The sequence below is a fragment of the Leucoraja erinacea genome, chromosome 31 (genome assembly GCF_028641065.1).
Source record: "Leucoraja erinacea ecotype New England chromosome 31, Leri_hhj_1, whole genome shotgun sequence".
NCBI classification, from domain to species: Eukaryota; Metazoa; Chordata; class Chondrichthyes; order Rajiformes; family Rajidae; genus Leucoraja; species Leucoraja erinaceus.
In genome coordinates, this window is record NC_073407.1 from 17665628 (window position 1) to 17691987 (window position 26360).

At 42.3% G+C, this 26360-nt stretch overlaps 1 protein-coding gene across 1 annotated transcript in view; it reads right to left on the bottom strand.

Annotated features, from left to right (window-relative positions):
* The window catches only part of LOC129712012 (nucleus accumbens-associated protein 2-like), a 55043-nt gene extending 32877 nt beyond the window's left edge, over positions 1–22166 (bottom strand). Inside the window, exon 1 of the mRNA XM_055660132.1 lies at positions 22097–22166. The gene's annotated coding sequence lies outside the window, so the exon portion shown is untranslated. The remainder of the gene's footprint in view (positions 1–22096) is intronic.
* Between the last annotated feature and the right edge of the window lie 4194 nt (positions 22167–26360).

Genomic DNA, 26360 nt, shown 5'->3' on the forward strand with positions numbered 1-26360 from the left:
AATGAAGGCAAGTGGGCAGTATGCCTTCTCCACCATCAAGTATCGGAGTTGCCACTTTCACAAAACCGAATACTGCTCATCTTGGATCCTGCTCTACAATATTCCCAGGGCCCTGTCATACAATGTATGTCCTGCCCTGGTTTAATTTTCCAAAATGCATGACTTTGCATTTGCTAGAGTTAAAGGGCATCTTCAATGACTTGGCCTATTTCCCCAGTTGATTTAGATGCTGTTGTTGCCTATACAGATGCCTGTACTTCATAACCTATTTCTTGATCTATTTTATTTCAATAACTTTTTCCAGGGTGTAAATACACAGCAAATTTACAAAGTACATTGACTCACAGAATACTTAAGATAAATAATATTATTCAACCTATTGTGTCCAATTCAGTCAAAAGTGAGCTACCCAAACAAAACCCTCCTGGCACATGAACCGGAGACCATGGCTTGACGCACACAAATATACATTTGTCAGATGAGGATTTCTACCTCTTTCAGGTAGAGGTTCAGATTTGAGTTGTCCTGGAAATGGAAAAATTAATTCCTCCACCAATTGCTGTTTTTTAACCCGCCCAATAAAATAGGCCTGTTCTAGACTTCTAAATTTAAATCTTAAATCTTCCACAAGCCTCTTCTGTAACAAATGAATCCCTAATTTATCCAGTATTTCGATGTTCCGTAATCCCAGTAAATCTCCAAACCTTTCTCCAATGCAATCATTTTTTATAATGTGTGACAGGCACTTTGCATGAAAGTCAAGCTGTGGCTTAAGCATTGTACAGAGTATAATTCAGCATGCTCCATGTGCTACTTTACTTGGTTCATTTAGGGGCGGCACTGTGGCACAGCAGTAGATTTGCTGCTTTGCAGTGCTAGAGATCCAAGTTCTGACTATGACTATGGGTGCTGTCTGTACAAAGTTTGTACGTTCTCCCTGTGACCGTGTGGGTTTTCTCCGGATGGTCTGGTTTCCTCCCCCACTCAAAAGACATACAAGTTTATGTTAATTGGCTTCGATTAAGAAAAAATGTGAATGGTCCCTAGTGTGTAGGTTAGTGCTAGTGTATGGGGTGATCACTGGTCGTCACGGAGTCAGTGGGCTGAAGGGCCAGTATTTGCGCTGTATCTGTAAAGTTAAAATAAAAATGTCCTGAATAAGCGAGTTCGGTTTTCCGAAAAACGCAAGGAATCATGGGATTTGTCAAAGTTCATTCGTGAAAAACAAAAAGCGAACAAAGCACTGGCCTATAAATTGCGTATAAATTGTTAAGTATTCTACCAATTAATTCATCTAGAATTCTGTCAACTCAATAGCGGACAGGGGTCGCTCTTTTATGAACATTAATTCGATTTTATTTCTATCTCACTTCATCCGGTGGCGCTGTTGCTGGCTGCCTCCGCCTTCAGCCTGGTATCTTTTTTTATTTTTTGTTATGTTTAAAGTATGTTCAATAGTTTTTTTTTGGGTGTTTTATGTGGGGGGGAAGAGGGTATGGTAAGGGGGAAACTGTCCTTCAGTCGCTTCCTGGCGAGGATGCAACTATAACCCGAGTCGCGTTCTCGCCCCCTTCCTCGCGACCTACCAGCTGGATGGGCGCGGCGGCCTTTCCTGCCGGGACTGGACCACAGCTTCAGCAGCAGCAATGCATCGCTGGATACATCACAGAGCGGGCGATGCCTCACCTGGGCCTGCTGCATCGGCATCGCGGAGCTATGGTTCGCGGTAGTGAGACTCTGCTCACAAATCTGTCTCCTGGGGTTATGCAGGAGAAGGGTGCGTGGCTGGCTCACCCCTGTATAATAACCAACAGCCACTGGATAAGGCGAGAGGTGCAGCTAACGGTCCACGGCCCGTCGGGGAATGGGTTCCTCGAGAGTTGGATCAGAGTTGAGTTCGAGTTTGTGCTTCTTCTCCGTGCTGGCTGTAAGCCTGGGATTGCCACTGTTCCAGGCCGGTGTCCCGTCGCCCCGGACATCTCCGGCCGCCCCCAGACAGGGATGTGACGTGGACGGTAGTGAGATCACCTGTTCACACTTGTTCTACATTATCTAACTCCAGTAGCAATTCAACAGCAATTGCAGCGCCGGAGACCCGGGTTCAATCCTGACTACGGATGAAATGCAGGTCTGTATACCAGCTGCTAAGAATGTTTATCTCGAGTGACCTATGACTTGGGCATGCGCTGTTGAAATACCGAACTTGCTTCTTCCTTGGTCATTACATTATCAACATTTAAGGATATGTGCACTTAAAATTTAATGTCCCTCTGTTTCTTCCAATATCCTCCCAGTTATTGGATATTCTTTGTCTTGTTGCACCTCCTGAGACACATTAGAACACATACTCGATTCAATTCCATTACCCAATTTTTACCAACTAATCAAATCATCTATCTTGTCTTGACATCAAAAATAATTCCTCCTCTCAGTCAACAATACAGCCAAGTTATGGATCATTCTTTACCAACTTTACCATGCCCACTACATTTTTATCCATTAATTACTGTGCAAAACAAAAGTAAGGGGCCAAGTCTTGTGGAACCCATTGTTAACAGCTATCCAGTCACAAAAAACATCTCAATTTGAAATCCTCTCTTGGATTGCATACACGTTCACACTTCTTGAAGATACAAATTTAGCATTCAGTGGTGGCTGTGGGGGAATGGGTGAAAAAGACTGGCAGGAGGTAAATGCGAAATAATTGTATTAATGGCCAGTAAGGCAGAACGGGTTGTGGTTGTTGATATGGTGTACGATTTCATCATATTGTGATCATGATCTGCAGCATATTGCCGGATTTCTGGCAGTGAGCAAAGGATGTTAGCTACATGTCCCAAATTATCATTCAAAGTGTTGAGTTTTCAAAAAAATTAAAGGTAGGTTCTAACATGTTGCTCATTTGCTTCCCACAGCTTGTATCTGTCAATGTGACAGTAGTTGAGCAAAAACAGGAGAGGCAAAAAAAAAAAAAAAAAAACACACAAGCAAAAGTTTGGTACAGCTTGGCCTGGATCAGTGATTCCATGCAAACAGAAATTGCACTATTCATGACATGAAATCATCTGCAAGTAAAATACATGCAGCTTTCTGTTCAGCCACTCAGCAGCTGCAGTCCAACAATCATTTCTATACTGAAAGGCAAAAAACACTCATGATATTCTTAATATTAATTTACACTACGTAGGAGTTATACTGTGCACAACACATTTTTAAAATCAGTATCCAGCCCACTTTTCACTTACTAGATCTACAGTCAAAGCCAATTACCAACTCTGTGTAAAACAATGAACTACAGTTATGGATACTAACTCAAAACAAAATCACATTGCAAACAACCGTGATGTAATCCAAATTAATACTAAAAATCAATTTTTACTTTATTTTTAGAGAAGGTTACAAAATTATCCCACAAATTAAAAAAAAAAATCAGATTACAAGTTATCAAAATCCACTAAAAGCACTTCAGCTTCTTGTAGGCATTACACTATTTTAGAATTCACACTGAAGTACTTACCCAAGCTGGTCACCGTGTATCCTTTCACGAGAGCACACCCGAAGCACACAGAGCACATTAATGTCGCTTGCGTGGGCACAATATTGAATTTTAAAAGACATTTCAAGTGACAAGATTACATCGTGGAGTTAAGTTTTGCTTGATAGAGATAAGACTCAGAGTTTTGGTAAGAGGTTTTAAAGCAATAAAATAAACCCCATCACAAGCTCAAACTGATTTTGTCAATGGACAGTTCCTGCAGTCAGATCCAATACTCCACTAATGTAAGTGCCTATTCAGTTGGTCTCTTTAAAAGCTGTGCAGCTGAAGCAAATGCAATTCAGCCATTTTCATGCTGAATTTGCACCAACACAGACACAAATCTGGCATGAAAAATCATAGATGACAACAGGATTAACTGTCATTTTGATCATTACTGTGCCAATATCCTTTAGTGAAGACTGTGCTCCAATCAGACGGGCTCAGCAAAGTGCAATTTACAAGGATGTAGTTTTCTCTCCCCCCCACCTCCCCCAACCACATTTCTCTCACCAACTATTCAGTGGGCATGTGTCAACGAAAGTATCCTTGTTCACTTGAAACTAGCTTACAAGGGAGGATCACTAAACAACAGTGAAAGCAGACCATTGTCTGGGCAGGAAGCAAAACAAAGCAGCTAGTAACAGAAGGACTTTGATAAGTAATGCCTCATTTTCAATTATAATGTTACAACCAGCCATGGTGAAGATGACAAGCTCAGGCATTGCAATGATTTTGACATAACCCTTGCAAAACACCTCAATGAGGTAGGAGAAAAATGAACTAAACTACATTGGCTGCATTCAGTTACCGTTTGGCAATAAGAATCCATCCGACAATGAAAGCATCACATTTTGATCAAAGTTCCATTATTACCGATAGACACAAAATGCTGGAGTAACTCAGCAGGACAGGCAGCATTTCTGGATAGGAGTGGGTAACGTTTCAGGTTGAGACCGTTCTTCAGACTGAGAGTCTTTAGGGAACGGGAGTTTCCCTCTTCCATCATAGACGAATGCCTCACAAGGGCCTCCTCGGTAACCCTCTTCCTCCCCCTCCCACCAATCACAACAGGGAGAGAGAGGTCCACCCCATCAGCCGCCGCATACAACACATAATCCTCCAACATGTTCGCCACCTCCAACAGGATCCCACCACTAGCCACATCTCATCTCCACCCCTTTCCGCAGACATTTCCCTCCACAAATCCCTGTTTTGCACATCCCTTACCACCCAAATCACCCCCTCACCAGGTACTTTCCCCTGCAACTGCACCAGGTGATGCAACACATACCTCCTCCCTCGACTCCCTAAGGACCCTAACAGTCCTTTCAGGTGAGGCAGAGGTTTACTTGCACCTCCTCCAACCTCATCGACAGTATCCTCTATTCCAGGCATATCGGCGAGACCAAGCACAGGCTTGGCGATTGTTTTGTTGAACACCTCCGTTCAGTCCTCCTAGACGATCTCCCAGTTGCTAAATACTAACTCTCCCTCCCATTCTGACTTTTCCGTCCTGGGCCTCCTCCATGGTCAGAGGCCTAAGGCAAATTAGAGGACGGCACTTCATATTTCGCTTGGGCAACTTACAACCCAGCAGTATGAATATTGACTTCCCCAACTTTAAGTAACCCTTGCTTGTCTCTTCTCTCTCTCTCTCTCTCTCTCCAGCCCTCCCCCCATCCTAGTTCTCCGACTAGTTCGACTGTCCACCTGTTTAAATTTTACTTTGTATGGCTTGTTGTCATCTTCCCCTAGCTAACAATGATCTACATTTTCCTTGAACTACGTCCCCTTTGATCTCGTCTTCACCCTTCCATATCTCTCGTTTTCCTCCCCCGACTCTCAGTCTGAAGAAGGGTCTCGACCCAAAACGTCACCCATTCCTTCTATCCAGAGATGCTGCCTGTCTCGCTGAGTTACGGCTGTATTTTGTGTCTATCTTTGGTGTAAACCAGCATTGGCAGTTCCTTCGCTAAAACTAAAAAACACACATTCCTCATAACAAATGTCAAAATATTTGTCTGCTGCAGGGCATCATTGAGGTTTAGCCAAACCGCCTTGTTTGTACCAGGAAACCCGATGGTGCAGAGAGGATAAAAAAAGTTTCCATGTTCAACCATTATGCAAATCAAATTCAACACACATGCTGAAACATTCAACCACAAAACCAGAATTTCCTCTAACATTCATTGCAACATCAAAAGACGCACTGTAAATCTTGCTGATTCATAAAAATGACAGTCATTCATGAAGCACAAAGACTGTTAATTATGTGCCGGGTATTAAACAGACAGATTTCTATTCACTCAGCACATGGTCACATTTGGATGGTATGAGCCAAGGATGAAATCAAGCTGAATAAACCTTTAGACACAAAAAGCTGGAGTAACTCAACGGGTCAGGCAGCATTGCTGGTGAAAAGGAATAGGTGACATTTCAGGTCGTGACTCATCTTCAGGCTCTGAATAAGGATACTGATAAATATGTCCTCCATATGCTTGGGTAAATGGCCATATGACGTAATCTTGTCCATTTAATTGAGAGAAGGAAAAGGAGGAGAAAAATTAACTAAACTACCTTGGCGGTATTCAGAAACCATTTTCAGAATCGGGATTAAAGCAATGTTACAGAGAGCATTGATTGTCGTGTAAATTGACAACTGCTTACCAGAGGAGTGGAGGCAATTAAACGGATATGGAGATGCTCAAGTCCCATGGGAATTAAAAAAAATTCTAATATTTCTAGAATAGAAATGAACAGATCAAGGAAGCCTTATCTAGTGCTACATTTCCTAAATAACTACAAATAGACATATTCCAAGACCAGCAACTGAAAGCGTACACTTAAAACATTTCCTTAAATTACCATGAAAACAACATTTTGAAAAAACCTCAATGGTAACATCATGATTTTCTGAGGCTGTACCTTGTGGATTTAGACAATCTGCTAATAGAAACATCATCTCCGTTTAGATGTGTGGAGCTCCGCAAAAAATTAAAATATTTCAATGAGATCACTTCTCACTTTAAACTCGTGTAAACAACTAATTTTCTTAATCTCTCATAAATGAACTTCACCATATATCAATCTGATGAACCTTCATTGGTCCTCTTGGTAGAGATCGGACTTGTAACAATGTCCTAGGCACAATCTTGCCAAGGCCCTATATACTTACAATATCTGGCAATGAAAGGAGAAACAGGAATCGTATTAGTTATTAAATAGTGCCAAAGCATAGAACAGTCCTAAATAACTTTTGCACTAAAGAACAGTAAACAATGAGTACAATTGAAGTGTGTGTCCTTTCAAATGTTTGCCAACCTATGCACTTATTTTACAGCATGTTAACATTCATATACATGTAGACCCGGGTCTCGCTGGACATCAACTCGTGTCAGTCTCTCGCCAGTGCTTTTTTTCTTCTTGTTCTTACATTTTTCATTTGAGAGTTACCATTCAAGTCAGGGCTCGAAATTAGTGGTTGCCCGGGGGCCAATGGCCACCCAAAGTGCCACCGGGCAACCGAAATGCTGAGTCATTTTGCCCGACTTGGCACTGCAGATACTGGTTTATTCCGAAGATAGACACAAAAAACTAGAGTAACTCAGCAGGTCAGGCAGCATCTCTGGAGAAAAGAGTTGAGATATTTTATTATAATTTTGCTGCATGTCCTTGTGGTATATATCATGTCTTGATTGGTGAATATGTTTAGTTTGTGAGTTTATTTGAAGAAGAAATAATATGTGAATGCTTCATTGAGCATAATTCCGACTGGTAACTACGCACTTCGTCTGAGCACATTATCGCACGCGTCATGCAAGAGTCATCTTAAATGACCACCTAAGCTGTCATTTGGCAACCTAAAAAGCTGCCTAGGTTGCCCGGCTGGCAACAGGGAAAAAAAGTTAAGTGAGAGCCCTGCATATACAAATCTGTTAAAGCAGCACAAATCTGTTAAAGATTTCCCTTTAAAAAATCCTTATAACTTCTAAACAATCCTATTATTTTCAAAGTGTCAGTTCCTACATCGTAAATTCTAACATTCTAGCATTTTTCCTTCTCTAATTCCCAATTTTAACTTTTCTAATTCCCAATTTGCTCTCTATCCTTTCAGAAATAAAAGGATTGCATTTGCTATTTTTCAATGAAAAGTTTACTTTTAATATCGTTTTGCTTCAGGGACAAATAAACAGCATTGAAAATATATACACACCAGATAATCCCATTAGGTAAAACCTCTAGTTTGGGCCTGTGAATGAACGCCAAGCTCAAACACAATAGCACAACCAGAGTACTTCAAATGCAAGAAAAATAAATAAGCTTAAAAAAATATTACTATTCGGGCAGCAGCCACAACAAAATGCTTTCAAGAAATAAGTACCACAATTCAGAGTCAGATTGTGCGAATGGATCCAATTTCAAGTAAGAAAAATAAAACCAATAACATTTAAAAACTGAATTTGCTCATAGAATGCAGTGACAGAGCAGCCAGGCATCTAACTCAAATTGAAGGAGAAAACAGCAAAGCTTTATACAAGAAGTAAACTTTAAAGAACTGAAATCCAGGTAAAGGGCCAAACCTCTGGAGGGAAACCATGCAGAGATCTCGAAATTCAAAAAGACAGGTTTTTTTATATTAAATGTCAAGATTAATCGCAAACTAGTTTAGATGTTTACAAGGATACTGAAATTCCCGGCAGTAAGTTGCATCGTGGGTCTCATTGAAAGCCCGCAGTAGTGATTTGGTATGCTTGAGTTATTGAATTAGGCACATTGATTTTATGGGGTTCCTGGAAAAGATTGCCATTTTCCAAAACATCTACATTGCAGTGCAATGGGAGCGGTCTTTATCGAAGTTAATCAGAAAACACAAATGCACATTTATTGAGATGCTCCTAAATGAATGCTATGCCCTACAGATATAGTCAGACCAAAAGATACATGGCAACATAACTTGAGTAAGTGCTTTATAGATTTAAAGAAAATCTAGAATGCACGAACATACATGAGATGCAATAAATTAAATGCATACACTATACACACACAAGGCTTTGATTACTCTTTAAAAATCAGAACTACATGAGATGCAATGCTGCTGCAATAGAGTGGATAGACCAGTTGGCACTATGCTATCACATTTCCTTCTCAACCATCTCCCATTCTATGCCAGCATGGAAAATAATTCTCAAATCACAGAATTATTCATGAACTAGACACATTTTCTAAATTATAAACTTGGGCAAAGGTCCAAAACACCATAGCTAAAAGGAATAGAAGAGATAAATCAAAACACACTTAGGTGAAGGTAGACCCAAAATGCTAGAGTAACTTAGTGGGACAGGTAGCATCTCTGGAGAGAAGGAATGGGTGACATTGCGGGTCGAGACCCTTCTCCAGACACGCTTAGGTGACATGGAAATGGAGCTTTAAGTGTGCAGGCTGTTTTAGGGAGGAAACAGAGGAGCCATAAATTATGTCCTACTGATCATGAAAATAAATTTCAGGCGTTTAAAAACTTGATAATTATTTAGAAATACAATGACTAAATCTTAATTTAGTTCCTTTAATAGAAGCTGGCAGTCTCATCTCTAGGATGTTTCAAAATTGTTTTTTAGGCATTTCGCTGACGTGTGTTGCCAGAGATAGCAATAAGTACTACAGATACTTTTTTAAAGAGGAAACAGGGCTGCGTTGGACTGAAGGTTGTCAAATGTATCCATGCTATTCCTTCAGGGATTCTGCCAACTAATGCCTTTTACAGCTTTCCCGAAGACTTTAAATTAATTAAAAGGTTGCTGGAATCAGATTCTCCCATCAGCTGTGGCAAAATTACCACAACAATAAAAACATTAATCAGGAAACATCTTGCAAACCCACGCAGTTCTGACGTGTATGAATCAAAAAGGGCTATTGTATATTATGTGGCAAAAGTAAGAACAGAGCATCAAATTCAAGGCACAATTCTTTTCACAAAATCTGGAGAAATGTAGGAACCTTGTAGACAGATTATTCCAGCATTCGTTTCGCCATTCATTCAATTATTTTAAATCTGGGACGTAGAGCTATTCTTACAAAAAACAAATCAGAACTACAATTGCAATGTTAAACCACATGTTTGTGTCCAATTTAAGAAAATAAAACTGCAGAGTTTCACATTTTTGTATTGTATGTTGGATAAACCAGGACAAATAATAATAACCAGACCAACCTTTCACACGGGAAGCGTGGTCCACAACGCAATTACCTCGCCATCCCTCCTCCTACCCCTATCCTCCAGTCCCCCTCAACCCGCAGAACTCCCCATCATCCCGCAGAATTCTCCCCCCTCTCTTCACCCTCTTTTCTCCCCACCCCTTATTTTTGTGATTTTTTGTGTAAATGGAAACCTCCCCCTTATCCCACCCCCACAATGAAAAACCCGATTTTTTCCAAATGAAACCTCCCCCCTATTCCACCCCCCCCCACAATGAAAATCGAGTTTTCTTTTAAAAAGTGAGTTTTCCCGCCATTTATTATGTAAAAGTTTATGTAAATAAGATTTGCAATCCCATTATGACGTCATTGTGAATGAAAACGGAAGAATTTGAATTAAACAGAATTTTTTTGACAAGAGCAAATTTTTATGTAAACGAGATTTGCGATCCTATTATGACATCATACGCAGCTAACAGATGGAAGTGATTTTTTGTCAAAGTGGTTTTTGTAAAGTTTAAAATGTGAATAACTTTTAATATATAGCATCAATCTGAACAAAACTTGCCCCAGTACATCACAGGACAATGGTGAGTAAGGTGGGCCAAAGTTGTAGCGCTATCCTGTACCATTTTGGCATAGGTTCAGGATCACACATACTCACATGCATACAAACAAACAAGATGAGAGTTTTGTGTGCGTATCCCTCAAACGACTAAAAGGCAACCCGCCCGCCCCCACATTCTAAAGTTAAGCAAACACATTCTAATCATTTGCTAGAATTCGTAACCTTGAATGACACTACATTTAGGATAGAGGGTAGAGCTTCTTCACTGCGTAATATGGCAGTGAGGGAGTGAGGGGGAGAGATAAAGGGATTAAACCATTAAGGATTTAAATCTGAGACATGTAATCTACTAATAATTTTGTTTCATACTCCGATTAAAAAGGAATTCAGCATAGAGCTAGAGTTTACAAAAATCAAATGGTAATAGTTATATAATCAGGCTCGTTCCACTATCCATGGTCATCAATCTTACTTTCCTGCCAATTTCCATAACTCTCAACTGCTCTGCCATACAAAATTCTTTATCTCAGCCTTGAATAGGCTAGAGAACTGAAAACCCCCAACCCCCCCACCCCCCACCCTTGAAATACACAAGAAAGGAACATTTACTGGAAAAAGAATAACAGAAGTGAAAGCCCCATGTCAAAGAACAGTGGTGCCAAAGGCTTTACCAACATAGGCATACAACACATTTTCTCCAGTGAAGTGCACTGCATACAAATTACAAAATCTTGCAACAGTAAAATGCAGAGGTTTCTCAAGATCATAGAAAATATCATTTTCCACTCCAATCTTTACAGAAAATAAGAATTTTTGTAATAATCACAAACAAAATCTAAATATGAAAATTGTATTTAATTTTAAAATTATACAAGACAATGGCTTGAATCAAACCAATAATCGTTAAGCTAGCTTTTTGATGAGCATTAACATTACAACAATGTTTTGGGATCATTCTTCAGACAGATTGTGGTGGCAGAGAAAGCTGGAAAAAAGAGGAAGAGGCAGGACAAAGCTTGGCAAGTGATAGGTGGATGCAGGTAAGGGGGGGGGGTCATTGGCAGATGGGCAGAGTAAATAACAGTGGATAGAGTTGTAAAAGGGACAAGATAAGGTGTCAGATAAGGAGATAGAGAAGTGAAATGCACAGAGGGAGGATGGATATAGGAGGGAGGAAAGATATAGGTGGAAGGGGACAGGTGGAAGAGGAGCTACAAATGTTGTAAATTACAACATAGCCTCCAAATTCAGTATTTGAATATTGCTGGATTCAACTCTACTTTAAAAGTATTGAGATAGAACGTCAAAGCACAGAAACAGGCCATTCAGATGTCAAATGCCTGCAATAATCTAAAATTTTTAATATCATAATTTTAATCTAATCTGGGCAACTGGATTTTTAGTGCAGATTAAAGTGATTAAAGATTTAAGTAATTTAAATAAAACAACTTCAGTGAAAAATTAAAATAGGTCAACAAATACTGCAGTTTTCACAATCAAGGCAATCAAGATCATTTGTGAAGAAGGTTGTGTTTAAATCTCTATATATATGTAGCTGATAATCAGAAGATTCAGCATCCATAACAGAAGACTGCCATGATATAAGAACAGAAAATATATCACCAAGTGAAGATATGGCAATATCAAGCCTGCACGCAATAGAAGGTTCATTAATTGATTGATGTCATCTGATCTTGAGAGTGAACATAAGCGTTGGGGAATATTTGCCAAACATCAATTCTGATGATGGAAGAGCTTTTGCTTTCATATCTTGGAAGACAATGTGATAATGCTTCCAACATTTTGTTGACTTGTATGATCAATATGAAAATGTTGGGCTATAGGAACGGATTCTATGCTGCACCATGCATGAATTAAAAAAATTGAATACATCGGTTACAGGCCTCATAAAATGATCATCATCACAACAATGGCTGTTTCTGGGTCACTCGCATCACAATTTAAACCAGATCAGATCCAAGTCAATAAAACAAAATGGACCAATTTAAGTTCATTCCACATCCCATCTTTTGGCTTATGGTCCACTCAAGGTATCTGGATAAGCACTGGAATGTGACAATTGCTTCAACTTGAGACAGCAATCCAGATAGCAGCTACTTTTTGGGTGGGAGACTGGGATTACATTTATTTCCTGCATTTGTCTCTAACGGTTTCACCAATGAACAAATCTATATTTCCTATCTATCAATTTCTCTGTAAGAGGGAACTTGGTTATTATTCACCCAGGGCCACTCAAATTTAATGTGTCACGATCAGATCTCTCCTTCCATGTTCAATCCTCGTCCACTAAATATATTACATATAAGATGAAAGCCTTTCGCAAGACATTCGCAAATCGCATCAAGTACCTACTTTATAGGACCAAACAGCTATTTCCTCCAACTTTACCAAACAGATTTTGCCTGGGCTGAAGATTGAAGGCTACTGCAAAATGGCAGTAACTAACGCAACATGTAACGGTAAAATGGAACAGCCATGACCACGACAGAATCCAGAAACCTGCCCCCAAAGAATAGTTCTGAGAAAAGGCAACAAATTAATCTACTGCAGATTTCTAGGCAAAACATTTGAGCAAATGGATTGTTAACTCCCCAAAGTAAAAAGCAGTTTATTTCCTCTCTAAGCATAAGAAATTTAGACCGTGATAGTATCACATGAATGGAAATGGTTTACCTTTCAAACACCAACAAGCCTCACAAGATAATGCATTTTAGCAGAATATTGGAAAAAATCTAGAATTCATGGATCAATTGGTCAATTTTTGGCCGATTTGCACTCCCAGGTACTGTGCTAGAATCTTTCCATGGTATGGAACCTCATAATATAGGTACTATAATATAATCCAGCAACACCTGTGAACCAACAGGTTTTGAATCTGTAGTACATATCGACACTGATCAACTAATTCTAACCAAGATCTAAAATTAACTAAAATCATTACTAATCTGTAGCTAATGAACCTACCACTGCAATTTTTGCATTCTCTGCTGAATACCTTTCTGAATTATGGAAACTAGCTACAGACAGTTCTCAGAACTCTTGCAGGCAGGTTCAATAATTAAAAAGAACAGATCTCCTGCTCAGAGGAAAATGATGACTGGGGACAATTTCTGTGGTCTGGATTTTCAGTGGCCTGGTACCAGTCAATTTCATCCTGTATTAAGTCAATTTATGCAAGTATTCTTGCTGTGATAATTAGCTGCCACCTCAACAACATTAGGTAAGTTTGCTGGATGTCTTTGCCTTCAAATATATTGAAAAACAATAGTTTTGCAAATGAATAGAAAGGGGCATGAATTAGGTGGTGTATGGGTGTGAAAAGAAAAACCATGACGCCAGATAAAAAGGCGTGTGAAAGTTTAATTGGGTATTAACTATTGAATGACTAAATACAAATTACAGTAGTACAATTGGATGCATTTTACATTTGTGCAAAGAGCAGACTTAGTGGATTGAATGGTTTCACTTTGTGAGACCCCTTTGCAAACTTCCTTGAATATGTTTTTGATTTGATGACTAAACAATCAACAATGGGTTTAAAAATTCATCTTCCAGGCCACAGCCCAATGAAACAACATATATTAGTCTTCAGTCATTATATGCACTCTAGGCTTGGGGCTGAGCAAGAAAGGGGGAGGAGATTGCTGCTGCCGCCAGCACCACCATCACCAACAGCTCCAGTGGGCGCCCGGCCTGCCTATGCCTGGCAGGAGCCCGTACGCAGACTCGCTCTCCTCCGACCAGGATGACTCCAGCAGCAGCTGCTCCGAGTTGCCCGTTTTCGAGCCAGGCCGGTGGCTACTCATCTTCAGCAGGATCTTGGTGTTGGACTGAGGTGAGTGTGGTGGAGGTGGAGGGCTGCCGGCCAACCCAACAGGACAGGCAGAGCCGAGCTCGAGCCAGCGGCTGCAGCACCGGCTGCAGGTCCGCCGCCAGCCCAGGGCCACCCGGACAGGGACAGGACACCGGGGAGAGGACGGGGACGGCCCAGCAGCAACTCAACAGCACCCGCAGCGATGGAAAGCCGGGCCCGACCCTGACCACAGACGAAACGCAAGTCTGCACACAATGCAGCACCACCGTTGCCAAGACGGTTTTTCGCTTGTGACCTATGACCTGAGCATGCGCAGTCGGAATACCGAACTCGCTTATTAGTGCAAGGGGTAATCGCTGGTCAGCACGGACTCAGTTTCCTTGCTGCATCTCTAAAGTCTAAAGACCTGGAAGGATTATGCTGTACTTAAACAAATTAACAAGATTCGTGGCAAAAGATATTTTCAACCCACAAATTGAAACCATGCTGTAATTTACAATTGATTTGGGACACAATTGATTTGGGAGGGCAGGCACTGTGTTCTTTTCTTAATTATCACAGTTGTGATAACTACCAAGATCTGCACATTTTACTTAATCTACTATTCCAGGTCATTCAAATAAATGACTCTCCAAACTGCATGTTTAAGCAGCAATAAAACAAGAATTGCCTAGACTGTCACTTTTATGTGAAGAACTCAGACAATTCCCTGCTGCTCAGAACAAATAGAAATGTATAGGTATGATGATTTGAAACCATCGCACAAAAAAATGTGATTTCATGCCTCTAGCTCTTACTACAATGCAACCGTTCCAGCAATATTCAATTGAAACCTACATGTTTAGACTGATAACAAGTATCACAAGGCAAAACATTTACCGATGCATACAATTATAATGGAATCCAGTCATTTTATCTTCTCGATAAAATGCAAAAAAACTGATGCCAAAGAATCTTACTCTGAGGGTTTCAGTGCTCGCATTCAAATCAGGTGCAGTGGGGCATTAAATTTTTAATCAATTTTAAACCAACAGAACTCTTGACATTTAAACAAAACACACAATCTGCTCCTCCAATTACAGCAATGTTCCGATGTCAATGTATAGATTCTTCTAAGATGCAGACAAATCCAACTGCCCACACAGAAAACAAAAATCTAATTAAATATCTGGCTCAGACCCCTTCCCTCTCCCAATCTCCCTATACGGTCCATTTCCCTTTTGCACTCAGTCCTGATGCAGGACCTTGATCCAAAATATCAACGATCCCTTTGCCTCCACAGACACGGCCTGACCCCCTGAACTGATTTGTTTGCTTGTTTACCTCAAATTGAACGTCCGGTGAGGGATCTATATTAGCCCGACCGCTGGGGGGAAAGACTCTACTCTTCCACAAAAGAGAGGCGTGGGATTTATCCACTCAAGCAGCCACACACTAACATTTCCTTTTAAAGATGCGCAGAGCTGAATGGCAGTGCATTGCCAGAGTGCACAAATGATAACCATTGAATACCTCAAATCACAATTAAGTAGCCAGAACCATCCCCCACGACCTTAGCTAATACCTCTGTCACAAGGACATATCCACTAAAGGGAAATGGAAGCTGCCATCCCATCAGACTCAATCACATATACAAACATTAGATCTGGCTCGACTAAAAATACACAGATTAAATCAATACAGCCCAAGGTTTTCACACACTGGGCTCAGGAAAGATGTGTACTTCCTCACGAAGAACCACAATCACTGCAACTGTCCGTTTACTGCACAGTAATGGCAGTCTTGAAGCTGATCACAACATGCTTCAATACGACAACAAACACGACAAAACATTTTGCAGAGTACATCGTGTTTCTGCCTACAGTACAAAGATACTTTTGTGAAGATGGTGTTAATGTATGCCATGACTATAAGCAAGAACACAACAGAATTGATGCTTGCTCATTGAAGATGTTGGCTTTTGATATTTACCAGAAACCCAGAGGGTGGAGGATACATCAACCTCGTTCATCACAAATGAAGCCACATTTTTGAACAATAGTATTTCTAATGGCATTACAGCTCCAGACTAGAAATCTTTAGTCAATGACAAAAAACATTTTAATTTTGATATGAAATACTGTTACTTGAGGCTGGGAGATCATATAATGTGCTGTTCTGGTCACCCCATTATTGGAGAGATGCAATGGAGAGGGAACAAAGGAGATTTACCAGAATTCTGCCTGGATCTGAGGGTTTCAGCTGCAGGGAGAGGCAAGTTTTTTTAGTTTTTTTTTACACACAGTGGTGGGGCCCTGAAACGCATTGTCGGGGTGGTGGTGGAGACAGATACAAAGGGTCTGGCAAGGTGCGAGCAGTGATGAGGGTTAAGACTGGATCAGTTAAGTTCTCGTTGTATGGCAGTGATCATTCAAGAGTCTGACTGGCATACTACTGATATTTCCACTTCATTCCATGCGCCAAAGGAATCAAATGATTCTAATCAGAGTCATCCCATGGGGCAATCTGCCGACGATCAAACGAGGCAAGCCTCTGGGCAACTGATTTGGCTTCTCTTCCCTAATTGCTGTCCCCGTCACCAAGTGGTCCACCTGCCAGCTCATTGTGTTTCCTTGAACATAAGTGCCTTCATGGCTGGGAATTCTTAATTCAAGGGAAAACTTCATGAGTTTTACAAATGAAATGGTAATTTTCCTTTTGATCAAAGATCAAGTTTCACATTACCCATTCTTGGCCAGGCTGAGCAAACAGGACTTCAGCTAATCTTCCCTCTATTATCTCGTCTCTGCATTACCTAACAGACATAATCTTTACTGTTGCAAAGAAATGATTCTGAATTAAATGCCGTGGTCAAACTCAACTCAGTTACAACAGGTTACTTCAAGAAAAATCTCAAATGAAAAGGAAGTGCTGGGTTTTGAAAGAGTATTCTGCCTAAATGCATTAACTGAACAAAACAATTTATAGAAACACATCACAAATTTTCCTGAAAAGTATTGTATTTCCGAGTGAAAAAACACAAAATATTTCCATCAATACATGCAACACCATGTCCATGTTCCAGCATTTCATTATCAATATCTTCAGACTGGAAAAGGTAGGATTTAATATGGATATAATTCCAAACTTCATGTATCTATTTGTTTGTTTGGCAACTGTCATGGCTCAAAACTTTTCAACATAATTTGCAGCACATGTGAGTTTTGAGGTGGAGACAGATGCACAAAAATAGCACGACTGTGAAATGTAACCCGTTTTACATGCAATGTACTTGCAAATTTTCTGCGTATAGATCAGAAATAGCTTGTCTAAAGGGTTGCAGAACATAGGTAACCCTTTACAGGAAGAGTTAAAGATCAGCAAATTAGACACGGCAAGACAACTTATTCACACCGGGAGACATCCAAGTCACCATACCTGGATTTTGAACATGCCGAACATAAAACTATGGTAATGTAATTAAAACAAATAATGGTTCTAAGTGTACACAAAAAAGCTGGAGAAATTCAGCGGGTGCAGCAGCATCTATGGAGCGAAGGAAATAGGCAATGTTTCGGGCCGAAACCCTTCTTCAGACAATGGTTCTAAGTGCATGGATGAAAAGTGAAGTCTAACCACATTTATTCTATCTTTAACAAGATGTGCGTTGATTGAAAGAATAGTAAAAAAAGAAAGATCCTGTGATCCTTAAGGCTGCAATGACTTTTCAAAGAAAGCATGAGGGGGATAAATGAGGTACATCATAATAAAATATTTTTTGGAAATCTTTTCACAAACACACCTAGCCAGAAGCCTTGACGCTACCATTTTATGCACACATTTACGTTTCAAAAAGAGTGTTTGATACTGTTAAAATACTAACCAAATAAATTAAAATTGTTGTTTTTAATGCTTTTAAAACTTTTTTTCCCTTATGGAAGTCCAAGTTTACACTTTATTTTGCATGTTTTAATGATTTCAAAAATAATTGTTTGGGGCTTCGAGTTTACCATTTATGGATTCCAGAAAAAAGAACCCTCAAACAGTTTCAAGCACAAAGCATGTGCAATTTGATGGATTTTCAATTTTCAATTCTTGGCAGTAACACTTACAGATATTTACATTTAAAATGCATATCTGCTCTGAACTGCTTAGTCACACAACACCTACGTTTAGCAGCTTTTGGAACTACGGTTTCTTTGTTAACAAAAGATTTTATTGTGCAAATTCTTAAGTTGCTAATCCATCTTGGGAGAAAAATCATTGAAAATATGAACCAAATATCTGCAGCTTCCACAAAAACTTAAGAGATGTCAAAATGCAGATAATTAACATATCAATGCTATGCAGGCTGTAATCACTCTACACATGGAGTTTGAACATCAGAACGATATAAGAGTCAAGCCAAAAACCTGATGTTCTTAACTGTAATATTTTCTCATATTCCTTAATTTTAAGGTGATAAGGAATAGGAGAAGAATTAGGTCATTCGGCCCATCAAGTCTACTCCGCCATTCATTCATGGCTGATCTATCTCTCCCCCCTAACCCCATTCTCCTGCCTTCTCCCCATAACATCTGACACAATGATTCACAAGCAAATTTTGATAGCACTTCAGTTATGTATACTTTTAGGCAGTCTCATTCAGTATCACCAAGACATATGCTGGTAACAAACTGATTTATAGTCTCTATAACAATTTGTCTGGTCAATGCAATTTCCTCCTCTTACACAAAAACTGGAATCCTGATATTAAAACTTGACTGCAAAATTGTATTTTGTAAAAATTGATAGCTCAGTTACTACTTTGCCAAGGAAATTCACGGTGACCTCCAGTTGCACCTTTTAGTTCCACTAGAAGTATTGAATCCAATTCTATGGCAAGGTGCCCACAGTAGCATTACATACAAAACTGAAGCGATATCTGTAAACTGAAACAAATGGTTCAAGCGAATTTTGATACCAGTATATAGTGGAGATGTCCAAGGTTTATTTATTAGTTACTTAAGGTGAATACTATAAAAGCCTTGGTAAGATACATCCAAAGATGAAATCCCACTTTCATTTAACTGTCTTGAAACTTTCATTTGTGTTTTAAGTGGAAATATGTAAAGAAATACCATTACGAAACAAGACAAATATGAAACCAGAAAATCTAAGTGAAACTAAAGGCAAGATGCCAGGACATTGAGATTCAGAATGTCATGACTCACGTATCACGTGATTTACTGGTGGTATTTCAGAAATAATTTACATTGAAATCATGTTACACCAGTAATATCTTGGTGAATTTAGTTTAAAAAGATGGAAAATAAAGTCAAAATGCTAATTTAATACCTGACCCAATAGCAATGAAATAAAAAGAGGGGACAGATACGAATGCAGATGCTGCAATCTTGTGCTAAATAAAAAACTGCTGGAGGAACTCAGTGAGTCAGGCAGCATCTGTGGAGGGAAAGGGACAGACAATATTTTGGGACATAACCCTTTATTCTATCAGATTGAAGGAATGGCATTTGTCCATTTCCCTCCACAAATGCTGTGTCACCGATTTCCAGCAGTTTGTTTTTCTGCTCAATGATATATAAAGTTAAAAACCACCACAGTATACAATAAAGGGCAATGGCAAAATTGTGCATGTTAGTTTAACTGGCCATTTCTTCAAAACAAAAATCAAGTCATTGTCACTTGTTAAAGTATTACCTGATACTACAGTAAACCAGTGTCAAAATGCTGCACTGGAATGTACAGATTTTTCCCCACCATAAATACAAAATGTGGAGCATTTGCACTACAATTAATACATAAAGAATAGTTCTCCCAACACTATGATGGGCAGTCTTTCAAAGAAAATTATAATACGCACTTATCATCATAGTTCCATCTTTTTAAACTAAATTCATACATTATCCCATCACTTTTAAAATGATTGGAATAAATCATCATCATCGTTGAAAACCTCAACTGGCATGGTGCCTTACAATGCTATGTACGACAGTGATCGCAATTTCTACTGAAGTGCGGGTGGCCGTTGGCTCGCTTGGAGCTCATCCGCCCTTTGGCAGGTCTCGTTTTGTTCCTGCTGGGGGTCCACAGCCCCATCCTCACCTGGCAAACTAGGTGGGGGAGACGGTTTAGTCGCCGACTACCCGACCAGGGAGCAAGTAGCACGGGATTACATGGTACCCGTGGCTGTGGGAACTCCCCCCGACCTGACCGGAATGAAATTCTATAATCATTCACAATAAACAACTGATATGCTTGGATAGACACAACATGCTGGAATAACTCAGTGGGACAAGCAGAGAAGGAATGGGCTACTTTTCGGGACAAAATCCTTCTTTAAAGATATGCCTGGTCAGGTACCTAGATTCTCAACAAGTGTGTTCCTGGCAGCAAGCAGCACTTGGCATAACCTCTGAGCAAGGGCAGAGTGGGAGGCAGGAGCAAGGTAAGGCAGGACAAGATGCAGAAATGAGCAAAGATAGGGCAGGAGAGCAAGCAAGCAAGAGCAGGGCAGCAGGCAGAGTGGGGCAGGGGGAGGGGGGGCGAGGGGGGAGGGAGGGGGCGAGTGGAGGGGGCAAGGGGGTATGCAAGAGGGAGGGGGGCAAAGAGGGGAGGGGGAGGGGAGGGAGGGGGCGGAAGGGGGCAGGAGGGAGGAGGGGGGAAGGGGGCAGGAGGGGGGAAGGGGGCAGGAGGGATGGGGGGAAGGGGGCAGGAGGGAGGGGGGTGGAGGGGGGGCAGGAGGGGGGGAGGGGGGGGGGGGGGAAGGGGCAGGAGGGAGGGGGGGGAGGGAGGCAGGAGGGGGGGGGGAAGGGGGCAGGAGGGAGGGGGGGAAGGGGGCAGGAGGGAGGGGGGGAAGGGGGCAGGAGGGATGGGGGGGGGGGGCAGGAGGGGGGGGAAGGGGGGGAAGGGGGCAGGAGGGGGGGGGGGGGGGGGACAGGGGCAGGAGGGAGGGGGGTGGAGGGGGCAGGAGGAGGGAGGGGGGGGAGGGGGGAAGGAGGGATGGGGGGAAGGGGGGGGGAGGGGGAGGGAGGGGGGGGGGGGGGGGGGGGGGGGGGGAGGGAGAGGAGAAGAGGGGAGAGAGAAGGGGGGAGAAGGAGAGGGAGGGGGAGGGGGAAGGGAGGGGGGGAGGGGGGGAGGGGGGGTGGGTTGTGGAGCGGGGGGGGGGGGGGGGGCGAGGGAGGGGGGGGGAGGGGGGGGGGAAGGGGAGGGGGCGGAGGTCCCGGGGGGGGCGGCAGGGGGGAGGGGGAGGGGGGGTGGGAGGGGGAGAGGGGAGGGGAGGGGGAGAGAGGGAGGGGGGGGGAGGGGGGGAGGGATGGGGAGGGGCTAGGGGGCAGGAGGGAGGGGGGGGGGGGGGCAGGAGGGAGGGGGGAGGAGGGGGCATGGGGGGAAGGGGGGGCAGGGGGGGGGAGGCAGGAGGGAAGGGGCAGGAGGGAGGGAGGGGGGGGGGGAAGGGGGAGGAGGGAGGGGAGAGAGGGGGACGGAGGGCAGGCCCGGAGGGAGGTGCGGGCAAGGCAGGGGCAGTGCGGGAGGTGGGCGCATGGGAGCACGTATAAATAAACCTCTGTCTGAACGAAACGCTGAACCCGAAACGTCGCCCGTTCCTCCTCTCCACAGATGCTGCCTGTCCACTCCAGCACATTGGTGCCAGTCTATAATAAAACCCCTGACCGGGGGGGGAAGGGGGGCACGACGACACTGCAGTGCGGGACATGGTTACAGAAAAAAAAAACTTCTATTGAAGTTCATTCCAGGATTGTCAACTTTGGCTGGCGGCGGGACTAGAGCTGGGGCAATGGCAATGTCCTCGTCCGGACCGGGGCGTGGGGGGAGAGAGAGGGGGAGAGGAGGGAGGGGGAGGGGAGGGGGGGGGAGGGGGGGGGGGGGAGTCCGCTGCCCGGCAACGGCCCAGCCTCGAGCGTCCAGCCCCCCCTTCCCTCCTCTCCTCGCCTCGACCCCGCGACCTCAGACTCAGACTCACCCACACGCCGGTCAGCTCCTCTCCCCGTGTGTGTGTGCGCGTGTGTACCGCTGCCGCTGCCGCTGCCGCTGCCGCTCGCCCTTCCCTCCTCCTCCCCGCTCGCCCGGAGAAACAGCGCAGCCCGCGCCGCACCGGAAACCAGCGCGCTTGACAACGGACGTGACGTTCACGAGGGTGCGCGTCGCCCAGCAACAGGCCCCGCCCACTCGTAAACAAAGCGCTGGGCGTGTCACAGAATTGGTCACACAGCCCGGAGACCCGGCCAGCTACACCCATGGCATTGACTCTGAAGAAGGGTGCTGACCCGAGTGCCTGTTAATTGCCTCCACAGATGCTGCATGGCCTGCTGAGTTCCTCCAGCAGTTTGTGTTTCATTCAACATTTTCAGCACTTGCAGTTCCTCGTGTCCCTTTCTAAGCAGGTCCCGTTTGGCCACGTTTCACACATATTTTTCTAAACATAGAAACATAGAAATTAGGTGCAGGAGTAGGCCATTCGGCCCTTCGAGCCTGCACCGCCATTTAATATGATCATGGCTGATCATCCAACTCAGTATCCCGTACCTGCCTTCTCTCCATACCCTCTGATCCCCTTGGCCACAAGGGCCACATCTAACTCCCTCTTAAATATAGCCAATGAACTGGCCTCAACTACACTCTGTGGCAGTGTGTTCCAGAGATTCACCACTCTCTGAAACCTTGTGTTTAAGAAGGAACTGTAGATGCTGGAAAATCGAAGGTACACAAAAATGTTGGAGAAACTCAGCGGGTGCAGCAGCATCTATGGATTGAAGGATGCTTCTTAGATTCATAGATGCTGCTGCACCCGCTGAGTTTCTCCAGCATTTTTGTGTGCCTTCGATTTTTCAGCATCTGCAGTTCCTTCTTAAACAGCTACACCCATGGTTTAGCGCGCAGAGCTTTTTCACTGTTCCTCGCTACACGTGACAATAAACTAAACTGAACTAAGCTATTCAGTCAGTTCAGTTCAGTTTTATTTGTCATATGTAGGTTAACACAGGGTCAACGATACAATGAGTACACTTTACTCTGCCTTGGAAAAGCAGCCAACATGTGTGTAGGAAGGAACTGTAGATTGACACAAAAAGCTGGAGTAACTCAGCGGGACTGGCAACATATCTGGAGATGCTGGTTTAAACAGAAAATAGACACCCAAAAAGCTGGAGTAACTCAGCGGGACTGGCACTGGCATCTCTGGAGAGAAGGAATAGGTGACGTTTCGGGTCGAGAACCTTCTGCAGACCGAAGAGCATTTCCAGTATTTTGATTCTGTCTGAAGAAACGTATCAAGCCGAAACGACACCCATTCCTTTTCTCCAGAGATGCTGCCTGTCCAGCTGAGTTACTCCAGCATTTTGTATCTATCCTCAGTGTAACCAGCATCTGCCAGATCCTTCCTACACATCACTTGTCCCACCCTGGCGATTTCTTCTTCTCTCTGCTCCCATCCAGCAGAAGTTACTTCTCTCTGCTCCCATCCAGCATAAGCCTTCTGTGTTATCAGGCTTATGAACGGTCCTTCCATAAGCTAGGGTACTGTCCAATTCACTTCTACCCCTCTGAGGACATTGGACTTTGTCTATGAGTCTGATATACTGCAATCCTCAGAACCATATGCTGCATTCTGTATCTTCGTCTTTGCCCTCTCCGACTTATGTTTATTTATGTAATAGTATATCCAATATGAATAGCATGCAAATAAGTTTTTCACTGTACCACAGTACATGTGACAATAATAAACCTAACCTACATTTGGGACATAGCCCACTCAACATTTCCTATCCGTGTACCTGCTCAGACATATTTTAAATGTTGTTTTTGTACCTACTTCAACTATTTCCTCTGGCAGCTCATTCCATAAACCCACCACACACTGAGTGAAAAAGTTGCCCTTGAGGTTCCAATTAAATCTTTCACCTCTCACCTTGAATCTATACTCTCTAGTTCTTGATTCTACTGCATGAGAGACTCTGTGCATTCTCACCCTTCATATTTCCCTCATGATTTTGCATTCTTGGCCAAATTCATCAGAAAGCGTTAAAAGTACAAAAGACAGCAATGTTTCATATAGACATGAGAAGTAGGAAGAGCAGCAGGTCATTTAATTTGAATACGCAAGGTTTAGTTTGATCTGACATAATGCTGAACTAGTACAGTGTGCCCCTATTCCTGTGCTGTACTGTTCTATGTTCTTAGCACCTCGAGCCCTTCCCACCACTCAACACGATGAAGACTGATAAACTTCTATTTTGTTGGAAAAAAAAAGTGCTGGAGAAGACACAAGAGACTGCAGATACTAGAATCTTGAGCAAAGCGCAAATTGCTGGATGGACTCAGCATTTTGATGAAGGGTCCCAACCCAAAACATTGTCTGTCCATTCCCTCTGCAGATGCTGCCTGGCCTGCTGAATTCCTCCAGCACTTTGTATTTTTGCACAAGATTCCAGCATCTACAATCTCTTGTGTCTTGATTTTTTTAAATTTGATTGAAAATGATTTTATTTCTGGTGCAATTTGAAGATTTGCTCCACAACTGTCACATACTTTACCATAAAGTGAATGGGAAGGGTGATATCAGGCTGAAATTTAAATTATTATATTTACGATTGGTAAAATATTAAGGCAAGGGACCTTAATTGCAAACCCAGACATTTATCTGGTCAGAGCATAAAAGGGTTGTGTACATGGAACATGCATGAATTCATATGACCTTTTATATTGGTGTGGCATTAATCGAAGGTCTATCTAAAGCATACTGTATTATATTTGTTAGCATTCTTTCAATTAAAACATAGATCTTTTACTAAACTAGAGATAACTAGGATTTTCATTTGTTGCATTTAGAAACAGATCTGCTCTCATTGTTTAATATTTACTTCCAGCAAACTTAAAATAGCTGTTGTACTAATAACATTTAATATCAATTACACAAGAATCAGGGAGCAGGCTGTTGCGCTTATTAGCAGCCTTAGACATAGCAGCTACTGGAAAAACTGTCACTTCAGAGCAGCTTTGTGTAAAATAAATGTTCCATTCTCCAACTTTCCGCCTTGGAGCTCGGTGTACACAAGGACTGACAACTCCAAGAAAAGTCATATGATGAGCTCACAGAACAGTTTCACATGAATTCAGCTTGGAGGTGCGACATCCATTTTAAGCCAGTTAATTGAGTAAGACCAGAGGATTTGTAGTTGTGAGCAGCTACTGTTAGAACATTATTTTTTCACACATTTCTGAGGAAATTACACGTGGGAAGTGGGAATTTATTTATACATTGTGTTTGAAAACAGGTTCTCTTAATTTAGAGAAAAGCAATTTAAATTAATTCCACACAGTGGAAATCACCAATGAAGACAGTAATGAGAAAAGGCTTTCTACCCAACCACTACATTAATGTGAAATGGATTGCTCAGTTCTTGAATGTTCCTTAACGTTAGTTGTACAAATCCTTCCACCCCATCGATGTTAATGTCAAAATGAAAAGTGTTCCTTGTAAGAGCAAGTCTTAGCATTCCTTTGAACTTTCATTCTCATTGAATGGACTTTCCTGTTTTCCAAGTGCAATACATGCCCACAAATATAGAGAAGGTCCATGGACCAGAGGTGTAGTATTCAGAGACACAAGGAAGTGCAGGTGCTGGATTCTATCAACTGATGGAATAACCCAGTGAGTCCTGTAGCCTCTATGGTGGGAATGGAGAAGGCTACTGACCCAAAACATCACTCCATCCTCCACCAATGCTGCCTGACCTGCTGAGTTCTTCCAACACTGTGTTTTGTATAATATTCAGAGTTGCACACAGACAGCACCCAAGATCAGGATCGAACCCCGGTCTCTGGTGCTGTGAAGCATCAGCTCTCCAAGCTATGCCATTGTGTCACCCACAAGTAGTAAGATGGAAAGTAAAACAAATTAGTGTTTTGGTTAGTGTCGATCCTTTTTTCAGTGGTAAATGTTAATTTAGTCAATGTAAATTACTTCATTGAACACAGCTTGCTTGAACAGGATTCAGTTCATGCTAGGATCTTTAGATTGCAATGATGTTTCGGAGTGTGGTAGTGCTAATACATTCAAAAGAATGTAAAATACAGGCAACGCTCCCCAAAATGTTATGACTACTTGGGCAACCAAAATTTGCCCGTGGAGAATTCACAAAATCACTACCAAAAAGTGAGATATGAAATAAAAATTGCTTTTGTGGGATTTATTTTATGGAAAATCGTGACTGGAACAATTTTCTGGG